Below are 16,878 nucleotides of genomic sequence, written 5' to 3'. Positions count from 1 at the left end.
TAGAGGACCTTTTGTCTTCCCAATGTTTAGTGTAAAGCCCAAGCTCTCGTAGGCTTTGTTCAGAGGCATCGATGATTTGCTTGGCCTCTGAAAGTGCCCATAACCCAGCAGAGCCTGTAGCTGTAAATCAATGAATGAGATTAAGGTCATTGTTGGCCTTACAATGTCAGCATCTATCAAGCCAAATTCCCCATCTCTGGTTACTTGCAACCAGTTATGATGGGTGGGTCATATTGTGTGAATGCTTGACAACAGGATCCCTAAACAAGCACTGGACTCTGAGGTCTGTCAGGAGTGCAAAGAAAATACTTAAAAGTTGTTCTCATTCTCCTTGGAAATGAGTGTAACATCCTCACTGACTAATTGCTGGCCCTGGAGCTGCTCGAAGGAGGATCTAGGAAGCACTGACGATGGCAGCGGGAAGGTATGTGCAAGCAACAGGAGTGCACAACAGCCCAAATGACCTTCCTACCCACCCCATCAAGCATCACCTTCCCCACCTGTGGCAGAGTTGCACATGACTCTTTAACCACCTTGAAAGCCACAAAATTTGAGCAAAAGAGATGATCTTCAATCCCACATTTTACATGTGCTGGTTTAAACACACTCTTATAGACTGACTTGAATCCAGTTCACACAATTTGTTTAACTGCTCTGTAAATGGAGCCATGCCTTTCAATTCTAGTGTACAAGCTGATTTATACTTGTTGTTCCTCTAACCAAGAGGAACATTAGATTAAATGTTGCTATCTCTTCCACTAAAATCTACATTGGCGCTGATTGGCTGGCTATGATGTGCCAAAGTGCTGATTCGTCCTATAGCCTGGCTTCAAAACTTAAATGAGGCTATTTACATTTTGGAGAGTTGGGTAAGAATTATTTTTAGGAATGTGATGATCATGATAAAGTACTAGTTAAATATCTGTGCTTTAGTGCGTGGGAGTTGGATGACACTGTAGTTTAGATGCTAGCTGTGTACCTAGAAGTTTACATTTTAGTTTGGTTTGGTGAATATATGTCAACTGCTGAATGAAAGATGCTGAAAATATAAAATAAAAACAGAAAATGCTTGGGCAAATAAAAACTTAGGTACCATGCAGCTGGTAATAAATCATGAATAGCTTGAACCCTATTGGCAACAGGATTGAAACCACAAACAAAACTGCCTTTCCTCTAACATTTGCACCAATTACTAATGGTTAGACAGGCCTGTGTGGGGAAAGGGGGAGAAATGTTGTCCTTTGGCTGGGGCTTGGACAAAGGGCAGAGGGGGCTGCATTGGTATTCAGCTGTGCTGCGCTTTCTGTGAATATAGAGTGGGTGTTGAGAGGGTCACATGGGCAGGTAGAGACAGACTGACCAAGATGCTCTACTCGCCCTTTTCAAGGTACTGAGGTTTGGCGGATGTTAATTCCCCAGCAGCAACAACTCTCTCCTTAATGGCGACTTTAAAATTAATTTTAAGAATTTTAACAAGGTAGTAAATGGCAATTGGTGAATGGGTTAGTGAAAGATACTCCAGTCAGTATTATAAACTTTGAGCCTGACCATTACACAACAATTAGGCCTATTTACAGTATGAGAAAGTGGAGTTTCTATGCTATTTTTCTTTATTGCTTTTACCATAATGTGTGTATTATCTCTCCATTCCAGTACAGTGCTTTCCTTCGCTTTTTAATATAACGAGGCTTGTCTCGTGCATTTTACAATGCACAAACTACTAAAATCTCATAAGTTTCTGACAGATGGGATGGAGATAGGAAGGGGATGTGAAATCTGCCTCGTGTAAATCAGGGAAGTCCTTCTAGACCAGTAAAAACTAAATGGTGTTGAATGTCAACCTGCTGTCAGACACCACGTGACAAAGTGAGTGTAACGGCTGTTTCAGCTGTAAGGTTTCAACACACCATGTGACCATGTGAATGAGCCTTTTGCTGCCAGCCTATGGAATTTACTGCTGAGTTTTGAAGCCTTGAAATTTATAGGCCAGCCTTCATCAAGATGTATATTCAAGTTGAGAAGCATTTGTATTATGTTTCCATCACTGTCTTCCATTACTGTTAAAAATGTTTTCTAGTGCCTGTTATATTTTAGTATCACATAGTTGCCCTTTGATCACCAAGGTGACCTGTTGGGAGTTTACTGCAGGTCCAATAAAGGTTGGGATTTGGGAACAACATCATGATTCTAATGCTACTGGATCAGCAGGCCAAAGGTGTAGGAATCCAAATTCCAGTTGACAAATTATAACAGTGAACGGAATAAGTCTCATCATGTATAGCAACAACTTGCATCTTTATACTGAGATTTATATAGCAAAATAATTCAAGGTGCTTTACAGAGATGTTATCAAACTAAATGTGACAAAGGATTATATTAGGATGCATGTACAAGCTTGGTCAGAGAGAGGTTTTAAGGAGCCTGCATTAGGGCCCCACCACTGTGTGTATAAAACAAAACACTCAGATTTACTGGTCTCTCTCATTGAGAATAATCAACATCTCACAGACTGCAGTTCTGGGCTTTCTTCCCCGACACTTTCGGCATTTCTCTCCTTTCACTCTGCTGAAACCCCGAAGTGAGCTGCTAGTAATTTTAACGTTAGTCTCCAACAACAGAATTGGTGGTGGTGTTTTAATCAGCATAAAAGTGTTCTTTTGCTGTAATATTTTTGTGGCATAAACCATGCCACAGTGGAATGCTACTCAGCACTTTATATAAATGCAAAGTCTTTATTTCTTTAATGCCTTGTACAAGCTCGAAGGCTTGTATGTCTGCATGTGTTCCAGTCCATGCAGCAGAGCCTGGTTCTCCATTTGTCCTGGGTTTCCTTGCTGCTGGGACAAGAACTTCCTCAGCTGAGGACCACTTGGCACCTAATGTGTAATGGCTGCCTTGCATTAAATGATAGCATGCACAGGCTTCTTCCACTTGTCTAAATGAGGTTTGAGACCTGGAAAGCAAAGACCCTCATTAACACCCCTAATGGTAATGTACCTGAATATCACACTAATAACTTCGCCTGGGAACTTGAAGTTCAATGTTGATTTTACTGCCCTACACGAGAATTGATGAGCAAGGAAAGGCTGGATCAAAGAACAAGGTGCTATATAAATGTTCTGGAAAGGAAGACTGAAGGAGGAACTCCCTCTATGTGGCATGGATCTCACCCTTAACATTTCCCACTTGGGTGCTTTTGCAACTGCCCCTGTAGGAAAAGCAACACCTTATCAGCCTCTGGTTCACTTTAAAGTAGAACCAGCATACTGCAGTCATTGACACACAGATACACCAACCCTGGAGGCAATAGATGAGGCCAAAAATGAATTCCACCATGACTCTTGCCAAGGAATGTTCAGAGACCCAACTGTAGGAAAACTGATGCTACTTGGTAACTTTCAGAGCCAGAGGTGGTAAAGACACCAATCTCTAATTAAGGTGTGAGTAGAAAGGAAAAGAGAAAGCGACTCCTCCCAAGTCTGAGCAAAATGCTTCAAAAACCCAGATGCAGCTTTGTCACAGAGACAAGTACAAGATCTCATAGTGACACCTGCTCGTTTATGTCTGAGTGACTGATGGTAGGGTTAGTTGCAATGTTTGTGCCATAACAGGTGCCAGTGGCTGCTGGCGGGATGAGCACCTGACCCAGTCTGTCATCTCCATTAACCTGGCCCCTAGATGTGATGACAACAGCAGGGTAGGCACAGGAAAATTAATATTGAAGGGCTCAATGAGTGTTCCATACAGTTGGTACTTTGTGGACAACATGGTGCCTCCTAAGTGGCAGAAGTCCTTGTGTTTCCTGGTCTGCCATGAAGTCTACTGCAATTAGCTCCTGCAAAGTGACTCTTGGCTTCTCTACCAGAAAACCCCAAGACTGGTTTAGTAAGAGCAACCAGGAGATGCAGGAACTAATTAATTCTATGCACAAGGTTTCCTTGCACTGGAAGCACAATCATATCTCATGGACGAAAAAAGACAGGTTAACAAAAAACACAGCCATCTGAAGGTTGAGGACCAACTGAAAAAAAACTGTGACCCAAAGGACACATGATGGCTGGAAAGAGTGCAGGGATCCAGCAAATGTTTGATTACCACAATAATCATGGGCGTGTACATGTTTCAGTGCTGTCAAGATCATCTGTGATCTAAAACCCAGGGACCCACTCAGCTGAAAGCCAAGAATAGGGGGGAGAGGTTGTCAAGGACTTTCAGGATCTCCTCAATTGGGACTGTCTTTTAATTGCTCTTACATAGACCCAGTATGGATGTAATGGGTCGAGTGGCCTGTTGTGCTGATTTTGTGTCTTTGATGTCATTCCATGCTAAACCCACCCACCCGTTCAGCATCTCCAGCTGCATAGAGCTCTTCAGTTCCAGAACCCAGAAAACTGGAGTGGAAGAAAGTCATCCCCAACCTAAGGGAACAAGAATGCCTCTCACAGCACCAAGAAATTCCAAAGTACTGCACAGCCATTATCCATTTAGTTACCACTGTGATGTAGGAAACAAGCAATTTGTGTAAAGTCATTTAAAAAAAAGGATAATTTGTTTCTAGATGTTATGGGATAAATATTGTTCAGGATACTAGTGTTAACTCCCCTGTTTTTTTCTTTGCAAAATGGTTGAAATGTATCATCCACCTGAGAGAGCAGGCAGGCATCCAGCATTATAAAACTCATACTGATCAGTGAGATACAATCATCATTTGGTCACTGGCCAAACTGGAAGGTGCATTGTGCGCACTTTTGTAATTACCTCAATCACTCCATTACATTATTGCGTGGTAATTATTAGCATTCATCCGGAATGTAAATGGAACTGCCAAAATTCTTCATATTAGATTAAAGAATCACACAAATTCTCCTACCAGTAATAGGAAATAATTTATTACCAGTCAGTTTCCAATAGCAACAGTGCCATCCTGACACCATACACAGTGCAGCAAGCTGGATATGTTTAGTATGGTAGGCAACGTGACTATGTTAGTTCTCAGAGATGCTGTTATCTGTATGTTCACTGTAATCAGAAGGTTGAAATTTGTCGGAGGAGAGACAAGCGATGAATGCTGGAAATCTGGACCAACAGACAAAGGCACTGGAGGAACTCAGTGGGTCAGGCAGCATCTATGGAGGGAAAATCTATGTCCAGATGAAGGGTCTCAACCCAAAACATTGACTGTCCATTTCCCTCCATAGATGCTGCCTGACCTACTGAGTTCCTCCAGTGCCTTTGTTTGTTATTGAAACTTGCCAGTGGTGTTCAACACCATCTCAAACCCATGATGCTCTGTGACCTTGGAACTGACTGCAGACTGTGTCATAATCTGTCAGTTACCCAAATCTCCAGCAGTGATCCCAGACCTCTTTGTGTAACTCTCGGATATAGGCTCCCCACAGCAGTCTCCTCAGTTTTCTGTAGAGATACCCCCAAAGCAGTCTCCACAAAATCCTCCAACTCCATTGGCGGGATAAGTCAACCAATGTCACTGCCCTCTCCCAACCAACATCTCCACCGTGGAGATGCTAACTGCACTCAGTCAGCTCTGTCACCAGACCTCTGAAATGGACACTCTATTCCTTCCACAGTAAAGGATTTCAGGTGGATAGAGAAATAAACTTAAGGATGTTCTCAAAGCATCCTTGGAAAAAGTGCAACTCCCCCCACCAATTCCTGGGACTCCCTGGCTCATGGCTGCTCAACATGAAGAAAGTGCCTTGCTAGCAAATCTCTCAGCCCAAAAATATATACCTCTCATGAAACAGCTGCTAGCCTTTTCAGGCCATTGTGCTGCCAATTTGTTGTTCTCAAACCTTGAAGCCAGCTACATAATGTTTAGGTTGCCACTTACCAATCTGAATTTAAAATGAACATTGAAAATGTAATTGTCAGAGTGGCCGATGTATTAAGTTTTAAAATAATCATGCAGCACTTGATGGGCTGTTTAAGAAAAGCTGTTGGCAATTGAGAACAGAAGAACAACTGCTGGCCAGCTGTTACTGAGCTGCGTTCACTGGGATTTGGATGCTACAATAAAGCACGGAATTTTTGGATTACATTAGACCAGGAGCATGCCATTCCTTCTGTCTATTTCACCTCCCAAAAAGAAAGCCTAGCCTGGATTCAGACAAGATCAGCTATATCATTTCTGGAGCTTTAGTCACTGCTTGGAAATCAAGAAGTAGAACCAGTTTGGGTGGAGCTAAGAAACTAGGGGCAGAAAATAGAGGCAGGAGTGGTAAACTGGGAACATGGCTTTAGAAATCAGAGTTACCTATAATAAGGCTAATACAATGATAATGAAGACTTTCATCTACATATAGAGAGGGCAAACCAAATTAGCAGTAATAGTGTGGATGATGAATTCACAGAGTGTAGAAGAATTTGTTTTCTAGATCAATATAGTCAGGATCAAATGAGGGAACAACTATCTTAGGTCTAGTTTGGTGCAATAAGAAAAGATTTGTTAATAATCTACTAGTTAATTGGCCTTTAGGGAAGAGTGATCACAATATAATAGAATAGTATGTAAAGATTAAAAGTAATTTAGTACAATGTGAAGCCGCACTCTTAAATCTACGCTAACAATGTGTGAGGCATGTCAGCCATGGTAGGTTGGGAAACTATATTAAAAGGTGGTGATAATAAACCAGCAATGGCTAACTTGTAAAGAATTAGTACATAGATCAGGGGGAATATATAATCCCTTTAACCCACAGTAAAACAACAGGAAAAATAATCAAACTATGACTAATGAGAAGTTAAAGATAACATTAGATTGAAGGAAAAGACTTTCAAAAAGAGCATTAAGCCTGAGAACTGGAAAAACTTATGGTTTCAGCAAAGTAGGATCAAGAAATTAATAAAGAAAGGGAAAGTCGAGTACAAGAATAAACCAGTGAAAAACATAAATCATACCAGAAATGTTTTTTAGGATATGTAAGACAGAAATGATTTGCAAAATTTATTATGAATCTCTCACAGACTGACACTGAATAAATTATATTGGGGAATAGGAAATGGCAGATAAATTAAACAACTATTCTGTCTCTTCACAAAAACTGTAAAGACTCCTGGAAGTCATGGAGAACGACAGATCTCAAGTGAATGAGAACCAAACAGATATTAACGTTAGTAAAATAAATGGATAAATTAATGGGACTGAAAGCCAATAAATCATCAGGATCCAACGACATACACCCCAAGATCTTGAAAGAAACAATGATTGAGATAGTGGATGTACTAGTTGTCCAAAATGTTATAGATTCCAGAAAGGATCCCACAGATTGGAAGGTAGCGAATGGAACCCTGCTATTTCAGAAAGAAGAAAATGAAGAACTACAAACCAGATGGATTGACATATTCCTTGGGAAAATATTAAAATCTATTATTTAGGAAGTGGTAGCAAGGTGGTTAAAATTTAACAGGAGGATTCTGCAGAGGTAGCGTGGTTTAATGAAAGGGAAATCACATTTGACAAATCTATTAGAACTCTTCAAGGTTATATCTAGCAAAATGAATAAGGGGGAATTAATGGATACAATATATTTGGACTTTCAGAAGGCCTTCAAAAACATGTCATTTAAATTAGGATATATGGGATTGAGGGTGATATACTGATATGGATTAAAAATTAGCTAATGGATAGGAAACAGAGCAGGAATGAAGGGGTCATTTTTGATTTGAGAGGCTGTGTCTGCGAGGATGCCACAATGATTGGTGCTGGGATCCCAACTGTTCTCAATCTACAGCAATGATTTGGATGAAATGACCATGTATAATACACCCAATTTTTTGATGATGCTAAATTGAATGGCTTCAAGTGAATATGAACAGACTAAATGAATGAGCAAGAGTGTTGGACAAAATATAATGTGGAAAACTCTGAGGTCATCCACTTTGGTAGAAAAATAGGAAGGCAGAATACAATTTCCATGAAAGAGATTGAAAGATCTTGGTGTTAGAGGGCCTGTATGCCCTTGTCTACAAATGGCTGTAAGTTAACTTACAGGTACAGCAATAATTAGGAAGGTAATTGGTAAATGATAATTGGTTTATTGTTGTCACATGTACCAAGGTACAGTGAAAAACTTTGTTTTGCATGCCATCCATACAGATCATTTCATCACATCAGTACATTGAAGTAGTACAAAGGGAAAAGCAATAACAGAATGCTGAATATAGTGTTACAGTTACAGAGAAAGTGCAGTGCAGATAAACGATAAGGTGCAAGGCCATAATGAGGTAGATGATGAGGTCAAGAGTCCACCTTATCATAAAGAGATCCTTTGAATAGTCTTATAACAGCGGGATAGAAGCTGTCCTTGAGCCTTGTGGTACATGCTTTCAGGCTTTTGTATCTTCTGCCCCAATGGGAGGGAGGAGAAGAGAGAATGTGGGGTGGGGGGGGGGTCGAGCCAGCGCGATGGTAGCCGTTATACAAGACAATCTGAATATGAAAGATGTCTTTCTGCAACTACGTAGGGCCCTTGAGATTGCACACGAAATATTCTATACGGATCTGGTCTTTCTACTGAACAAAAGATATACATGCTTGACTCCGTTCTAATGTACACAGCTGTGGAAGTCAAGGGAACAAGATTAATTTCTCCACCACAGTGGAATAGATTGCCTTAAGTGGTACATTAAGAATGGGTACTTGTGGAAGGAATTACAATGTGTCTGACACCCTTCAGGAGTCAATGCCTCCAGGAGTGAAAAGGGGTCATATCTGTCTAAATCAATTAATCTTAAAAGGAATTCTCTCTTTGGCTCACTGGTATCCTTCTTACAGTCAGAGGATTGTAGGATCAAGTCCCATTCTATTGAATCAGCATAAAAACTCTTAGCTGACAGAGTGCTGAGGGAGTGAGTGAAGGTGCTGCTTTTCAGATGAAGTAATAATCGGAGCAGTAATTTTGCTCTCAAGTGGATATAAAAGTTGGTATTACATTAGTTCAACGAAATGTAGTTATCTCCTTGTACTGAAAACATGAATCTCTCAGCCAATGTTGCTAATTATTTGGTTGTAGTCACATTCCTTGGAACCTTGAGTTCAGATTGTCTGCTAGGTTTCCCAAATTACATATGTGTCTGCACTTCAGAAGTACTTTATAGGATTTAAAGATGTTTTCATGTTTTAAAAGGATTTCTAGCATCTGCACGTTTTTTTTTGCTCTAATCCCTGATTTTGCAGTGTCTTGTGAATCTAAGCCACCAGGTGGCACATTTCATACAAGAGGCAAGAAATATGTGTAATAGGCTCATTGGAAACAGCCGTGTTAAAGCATGTGACAGAAATCAAGTTGTAAAGAGGGAGTAGTTATAAAAGTGGGGCAAAAGGGAAACATGAAGGTATCTCATAGTTTCTGTGAATAAAATTGCATGAAAGGGACAAATCTGAGTATCTATGTCCATGTTTCATTTTATTAATTGCTGAACACACAATTCCAGCACTTTAAAGGAACATTGGAACATGAGTAGATTGTTCAGCCCTGTCAAACCTGGGTATTTTTTTCCAGTGAGGTGACTCTGATACCTTTCAGATCTCAGGCCAGAGGCTCCACTGGACACTTGTGCAGACTTGATACTGGGTTCACACACACCAGTTAGAACCTGTGCACTGTGGGTTGAAATGCTGAGATTGGGTGACTGAGCTTTGGCCTTGATGCTCCCAGAATCCTGGTAATTTTCATGCATTGGACATTGGCTCCAATCTGGAATGTTCCCAGTTTAATTTGAGGCTGTTTCCCTATTCAGTCTGACTCTGTCTGACCTGTATAATGGTTTCATCTCTAGGCTACCTGAAAATGATCTGCCTCAGCTCTGAAATTATTAAGCCACTGTCTATTGCTGTCTCCCACCCTTATTGAATAAAGGATTTACATTTGCTATCTTCCAATCTACTGGCAGCTTCCCCGAATCGAATGAATTTCAGAAAATTAAAATCAATGCATCAACCATCTCAGTACCACCAGGACGAAATCCACCAGGTCCTGGAGATTTGGGTGAGTTGCATTCACCCTAGCAAAGCATGGATATTTTCTGATTTATGCTTTGTAGCTTGCAGAAAATATTTATATTGCATCAATCACAGCCTCAGGATATCACAAAGTACTTTACAGCCAATGAATTTTTTGAAATGCAGTCACTGTTGCCAGGATCCTAAAACAACCATACGACTGGGCTTTCATGAGTTAGGTGAGTCATAGATCTGCTGTCATAGCTTTTGGTGGTTACATCGCCTTTTGTTGAAATTGGCTATTGCCTGGCAATTGTGTGGTGTGCATTTTACTTAACACTTATTATCCTCAGCCTAGATGTTCCCCAGGTTTTGCTGTCTGAAGGCATGGACTGCTTCATTATCTGAGAAGTTAGAAATAGAACTGAACACTTGTTTCCTTTATCAACACAGTAACAACATAAGGTGGGGCAATCTGAAGCTTTTTGAGATTTAATTTCTAAGGAACACCCTAGTTTCTCTGGACTCAGCTACAACTAAAGCCTGTCATTAGCATTATCTCTTTGATTTTATTAAATTAAAGTGGCTGGATCATTATTACAGCCGTATTGAATGAAAAAGGCAAGTTACATGTTCTGCAGTGTTTAACACGGGTCATGGATTAGTTATGAAGAGTCTTAAGAAGTTAGCATGATATATATTACAGTATCTCATTCCTTTCATGGGGTGAGGAACAATAGGAAAAGGGCAGGGAGGTGGGATTAATAGCTCCACGATGACACAATGGGTCAAATAGCCTCCTCCTCTGTAGTATGGGTCTATAATTCTGTAGTAGGATTGAAATTGGCTTGATGTTTATAATTGGTAGCCATGTCTTTAGTTGTTTAGTCCCCCTCTGGAATTCCCTCCTTAAAGCTCTCTACCTCATTCTTCCTTTAAGACACTGCTTAAAATCTATTGCTTTGTTCAAACATTTGCTCACCTGTCCTATTGTCTCCATCTTTGAATCAGTTTCAGTTGTGCCTTAGTAGGTGCTATCGAAATGCACGCTTTGGCAATTTTACCTCGTGCCTGCGCTCACATGGCAACTTCACTTAGTGTAGCCTGCAAGGAATCAGAGCATTGGGAGGTACAGGAGAAAACAGTGCCGTCCTATTCCTCTCAACCCTTGCAACTCTCCGAAGAGACATTTTCCAAGAACACAAAATGTCAAAGGACATATGAGCTATAATTATATAAGGGCCAACTGAATCACTCGAGCAGTGGAATTCCTTTGCACTCAGAGACTAAGGCAACGATTGATAAAATTTACATAAGATTTAAATGGACAAAGTTATTTTAACTATAGGAAGCCAAGAATAAGGATAAAAGTTGCTACGATGCAGTTTCTTGTTAGGCCATCAAACAAAAATGAATCAGAAGCTGAAATCGAAGGATTGAATGGTAAAGTCTGTTAAGCCTGGACAGTGTTGGTGATATAATAAAACACTGGTTAACCAAAGTTTCTCTGGTCATTCAGTTCCTGTGGTGGCATTGTATAAGGCAAAAGAATGTGATTCCTCTAGCTGTTACCATGGAGACCAATACTCCAGACAGGCATATTTTGTTTGTGTCATGCCCAGCTGACTGCAGCATGTTTGGAATGATTCACAGATTGTGAGTTTCAGGCCTGGATTCTATCTTTTTCTCAGCGGCATCAAATTCCTATCAAAGAGGTAGGCTCCCAGGGTATCCAGGAGGAGGAAGGAGATGCACCAGGGGAACTCGTGCAGTCACAAATCTGTCTGTCAATCAAAACTCATCCTCCTGTCTCCAGTACTCCCTATACAATTTCCCCGGAAGGCCCACTAGGTATACACGGAAGTTGACATGCCTTTAAACTACTAAACAGGTTTGCAAGATGCTGAGCTTGTTTCTTAGTGGATTACATAAGTTAGTTTGAGTCAGCATGTGTACAGATCACACTGCAGGATACGATGTTCAATTTGCCGTTCCTTGTATAATAAAGCAGTCTGTGCTCAAATGCAGCAAAGCGTGGTCAATATTTAATCTTAGAGAGATATGGCATGTATTTTACATACTGAGTTAATAGGTTTTGGTAGTCTCCAATAGAAGAGAATCTAATCACCTCCTTTGATAATCAAATTCCATAACTAAATCCTCTACCATCAATGTTGAGGTCAGTATCAACCAGCATTCAACTAAACCAGCTACAACAATACTACCTGAACAGGTTAGTGGCTAGGTATTTTGCAGTGAGTGCCTTACCTACTGATTCTCTAAAGTCTCCCTGCCACCTTCAAATTCCCAGTCAGGCGTGTAATGGAAACTCTCCACTTCCCTGATATGTGCAACACGAATAAGTCTCAATAACCTTGATAGCATCTAGGTCAAAGCAGTGTTGCATCAAGTTAGTTCAAATACCTTCCAAAATGCATGCGGGAACATCTTCAGCACATGGACTGCAACAGTTTAAGAGGCATCTCACCGCCATCTTCTCAAGAGCAAGTACAGATGAGCAAAAAATACCAACCTTGTTAGTGGTTTAATAAAAAACATTTAATAAAAAAATTCCCAGAATGAGCAAAAAAATGGCAATGTCCCCTTGAAACTTAAGTATGAAGAGAAAGGTGGCAGTTCATGGTCAAGGCCTTTCACTACGCTGAAGGTCAATAACTACTCTAGTCATGGAATCATACAACTGACATAGCACAGACGTCCAATCTCCTTGGAGAGCAATCCATTTTGTCCCATTACCTGGTCTTTCCTCAAAGCCCTGTATTCTTAGTGAATGTTTATGCTGTTGCCATTGAAAAAATAATGAAAAAATAAAGTCTGTGAATCACATTTTTTAAGTTGTTTCTCTTTTGGCCTTTCCCTTTATCTCCTGAGACCACTGAGGAATGCTGGGGCACAAATTATGGGATGATTCACAGCTGTACTTTGGCAAACTTCTCAGATGCCAAATAAAGAACATTGGCAGGGGGTAGAGAGAATGAACTTCCTGATTAGGTAATGCTGTGTGGTTGAAAAAAAGTCAATGGGAGCAATGAAAAGAGAATTAACTACATACATATAGAGGAAATAATGCAGATATTCATCCTCAGTTGCACTAAACATACAATATAGAAGTATATGTACGTTGAATTCTGTGTCCGAAATTCAGTTCATTGCCTTCAACAAAGCCAAATGTCAAGGCAGAATACATTTATCAGAGACGATTTCTTCGCACTTATCTGGGAAATGAAGGAAAGAAAGAGCTGTAATATTTCATTCCGTCTCCCAGAGATTTCTCTTATAATGAGATATATTGAAGTGCAAAGGCTTCTTTTGTGGGAAAAGACAGTGGTCATTTTATATATAACATTATGGTACAAACAACAATGATATGTATATTAATATGATGTTAATCGAGGAAGGAATGTTGGCCTATAAGAACTCCCTACACCTTTTCAAATTGTACCTGTTCTCTAACAGTAAGCCAAGCTGCTGAAACGGGCAGAAGGGGTTGTGGTTTACTGAAATTTCACACTCCAACAATGTAATAATCCTTCAAATATGAATTTAAAAAATCACCAAGAAAAGGGTATTATTGAATCAGATGGGATTGACTTTAGGACCCCAAGAGATATGAGCTTATTCAGAGATCTAACTTCATTTGAGAATAAAAAGTGTTTCCAATATTGGTGCAGATTATCAAATAGAACTGGACTTAGATGTGATGCCATATTGTTACAAACCTCTGATTTTAGGGGGTTGGGTGATGTTAGTGTAATTTCCTGTATTACATTGTGTGCATAACTTTCCAGGTCATTGCCTCAGTGCCATTATACATAACTGTTCCTCTCATGTCACTGCCTGTGCTACATCCGGCAGACTCTGAAAAATGACCTATGCCATATGGTACCCATTTCCATGGCAACTAGAAATGTCAAAGATTAGTTCTTTTGCACTAATTAGTCAACAACAATTGCAGATATGTGACAGAATGCTTCCAAAGGAGATATATCAATCCTGATGATTGGAAGGCAGATTGATCAAGGCAATTTACATTATTGGGAGAAATTGAAATAGTTTGACAAAGTTAGCCCTGTAAATATTAAATAAGTTGGGAGGCTCTAATTTCTACATTTCTATTTTGATTTTGCAAATATACTATTTTATTTCACTGTATTTTGCACATCTTTTTATTGCCAAAATTAGCAAAAACAAGAACTTCATTCCTAACAATTTGGAAACTAGGGGAGAATATTTTCTGTCCATATTTTATTTGTGTATGAAATGTTAACACCACTGGCTTGGCCAACATTTGATGCTCATTCCTAATTGCTCTTGAAGAGATGCTGAAGGTAATAAAACCTCTGAAGTCCCGTAAATGCAACCTGCAACTCTCAAAAATGTGTCTTTTGTTTCCAAAGAAAAAATAATTTTCACTATTACAAATCAACTTCTTATTGTGCTAAAGAGATTTAGCACATTTCTCCTGCTCCCAGGCAGAGAATCAGCTAATTCTGTACAGACAAAATTGAAACCTAGGTCTGTGTAACTCATTACCTAACCATCTGATTTGTATAACCGAGTGACTGGGGAGAGCAACAGTGACTCATCGATGAAATTCACACATTATGTGTTCAGCAGCCACTTGTGTTATGATTTAAGTAGAACATAAAGGAAATCATAATTAGCATCCATTAACTGGAAGAAATTTAGTAATTTTGAAAACAAGAAATATGGGGAAGATTAAAGGCAAAAAGAAATACCATGTGAGAATACAAAAACAGTTATTTTTCTTAAATCCAGGAACATCATGATTCAACAGTACCAAGTATTTTTTTTTAGGGACCAAAAAATGATTCTCTTACTAACTTTCACCATAATATGGGAATTCACTTTTGGGAATGCTGATCAACTTATGCAGGTCATTTATTTACACCTGCCCCAAATATTGTTAAGAAGTTTACAGATCCCACAATCATGCCATGGATGTAAAATGTCTGTTCATAAAACTGATCTTTTAAAGCTTGTACAAGGCATTGTGCAATTTGGCATACTTCAAATTATTGGTTCAGGTTGATTTTAAATCAATGTAATTTGTGTTTATAATATATCCATATCTTGAGAGGTAGATAACAGAACAGATTTCTGCCAGTGTTGGGTGTAGTGATATAATCTCATACTTCCTAAATGGTTTTACAATTATATTACAACAGGTGCAGAGTAAACCTGCACCCATTGTGCTATCCAAGTGCTTGTTTGCAAAATTTACACAAATATGCTAACAAATCCCCACTAATCTGCAGATTTAATCTCCCCAATCACAGTTTCTCAAATTTTCTACATCTGCTGCAAGCTGGTAACCAGATCACATCAATAAAATAGTTCTACCCGTGCTATTTGCTTTGGATGGTCAGCCAGTGAATGGCTGGTATGTATCGTAAGTCTGAAAGCTCAATCAAAACAGAGATTTGCATTGGTCTCAAATGTTATTGATTTGGATATAATGCATATTTGATATTAAAATTAAAGTTGGTAGCATTAACATCCCTCAATTCAATGACACATAACTTCCACAAAGGTCTAAAATCAATTAGATGCAATTAACAGTGCAGCAATATGATATTCAGCCCATGAGCCTCTTCTCGCCCTATTTCATCTAATTCTCAGTATATCTGTCTATTCCCTTCTCTCTCATGTAGTTATCTAAATTGCCCTAAAGTGCATAAATGGTAATCAACTCTTTAACCACATGTGGTAACAAGTTGTTCATTCTAATCACCCTCCAGGTAAAGAAGTTTCTCTTGAATTATCTACTGGATTAATTAGGACTATCATATGTTGATGACATTAAAGCAGAAAATGCTACAAATACTCAGCAGAACAGGCAGCATCTCGGGAGGGAGAAATACAATTAAAATTTTAAGTGTAATGATCTTCCATTAGAACTGGGAACATTTAGGCAGAATAAAAATTTTTAAGCTGCGGGAAAAAGGGGATAAGGATTGAGAAAACAAAAGGGAAGGCCTGTGCTAAGTTGAAGGGCACTAAAACTAAATGCAACTTAAAATTTGTTTGATTTTGAAGTTTTCTCAGTTCCGATGAAAAGTCATTGACCTGAAATACCAACTCTGTTTCTCTCTTCACAGGTGCTGTCTAACCTGATGAAAGCTCCATTATTTCATATTTGCAGTATTTTCTTTCTGGATATGACACTTCTGGAATGGGAAACATCTATTTTATGAACATACCAATAAACTCATCCTTAATTTTAAACATTTTTGTTGGAGGGATTTGGATGTTCTTATGTGTGAGTTGCTGCAGGTTAACATGCAAGTACAGGAAGGCAAATGAAATATTGACCTTTACAGCAAGAGGATTTAATTATAGAAGTGGGGACTCACATGGGCCCTAGCTACACTTTCATTTCTGTTGGCTATGTGAAACAGTCCGTGTTCCAAACCTACTCTGGCATGACTCCCCAACTCTTTTCCCGCAACATTGATGACTGCATTGGTGCAGAACACGTCAACTTTATCAACTTCACTACTAGCTTCCCACCCTCACACTCAAGTTCACTTGGATTATTTCTGACACCCCTCTCCTCTCTCTCTGGCTCCACCTCAGGAGGCAAACTATCCGCAACATCTGTTCTTGAGAACAGGATATCTGAAATGTCCTCCTTTATCGGGAATCATGGTTTCTCCACTGCTGTGGTTGATGCCCACAGCCTCTGCATCCAGCACATCGTTCTTTATAATTTCCACCAGCTGCAATACGATCCCATCACCAGTCATAGCTTCCCCTCCCCACCCCTTTCTGCTTTCCACTGAGACCTCTCTCTCCATGACTCCCTGGTTCACTCATCCCTCCTCCTCCCCGGGCACCTTCCCCTGCAACCATAGGAGGTGCAACAACTGTCC

General features: G+C 39.7%; 1 protein-coding gene across 2 annotated transcripts in view; it reads left to right on the top strand.

The window, feature by feature from the left end:
* Nucleotides 1-16,231, top strand: part of ubac1 (UBA domain containing 1) — a 53,209-nt gene extending 36,978 nt beyond the window's left edge. The window contains exon 11 of one of the 2 annotated variants that reach the window (XM_052037044.1): nt 16,105-16,231. The gene's annotated coding sequence lies outside the window, so the exon portion shown is untranslated. Of the gene's footprint in view, nt 1-9,912; nt 9,933-16,104 lie in introns of those variants that run through there. The other variant, XM_052037045.1, reaches the window with a different exon arrangement.
* Nucleotides 16,232-16,878: the final 647 nt, after the last annotated feature.

Source organism: Pristis pectinata, chromosome 23 (genome assembly GCF_009764475.1).
Source record: "Pristis pectinata isolate sPriPec2 chromosome 23, sPriPec2.1.pri, whole genome shotgun sequence".
Classification (NCBI taxonomy): Eukaryota; Metazoa; Chordata; class Chondrichthyes; order Rhinopristiformes; family Pristidae; genus Pristis; species Pristis pectinata.
Note: the sequence above shows the minus strand (reverse complement) of the source record. Positions and strands in the feature narration are given on the sequence as shown.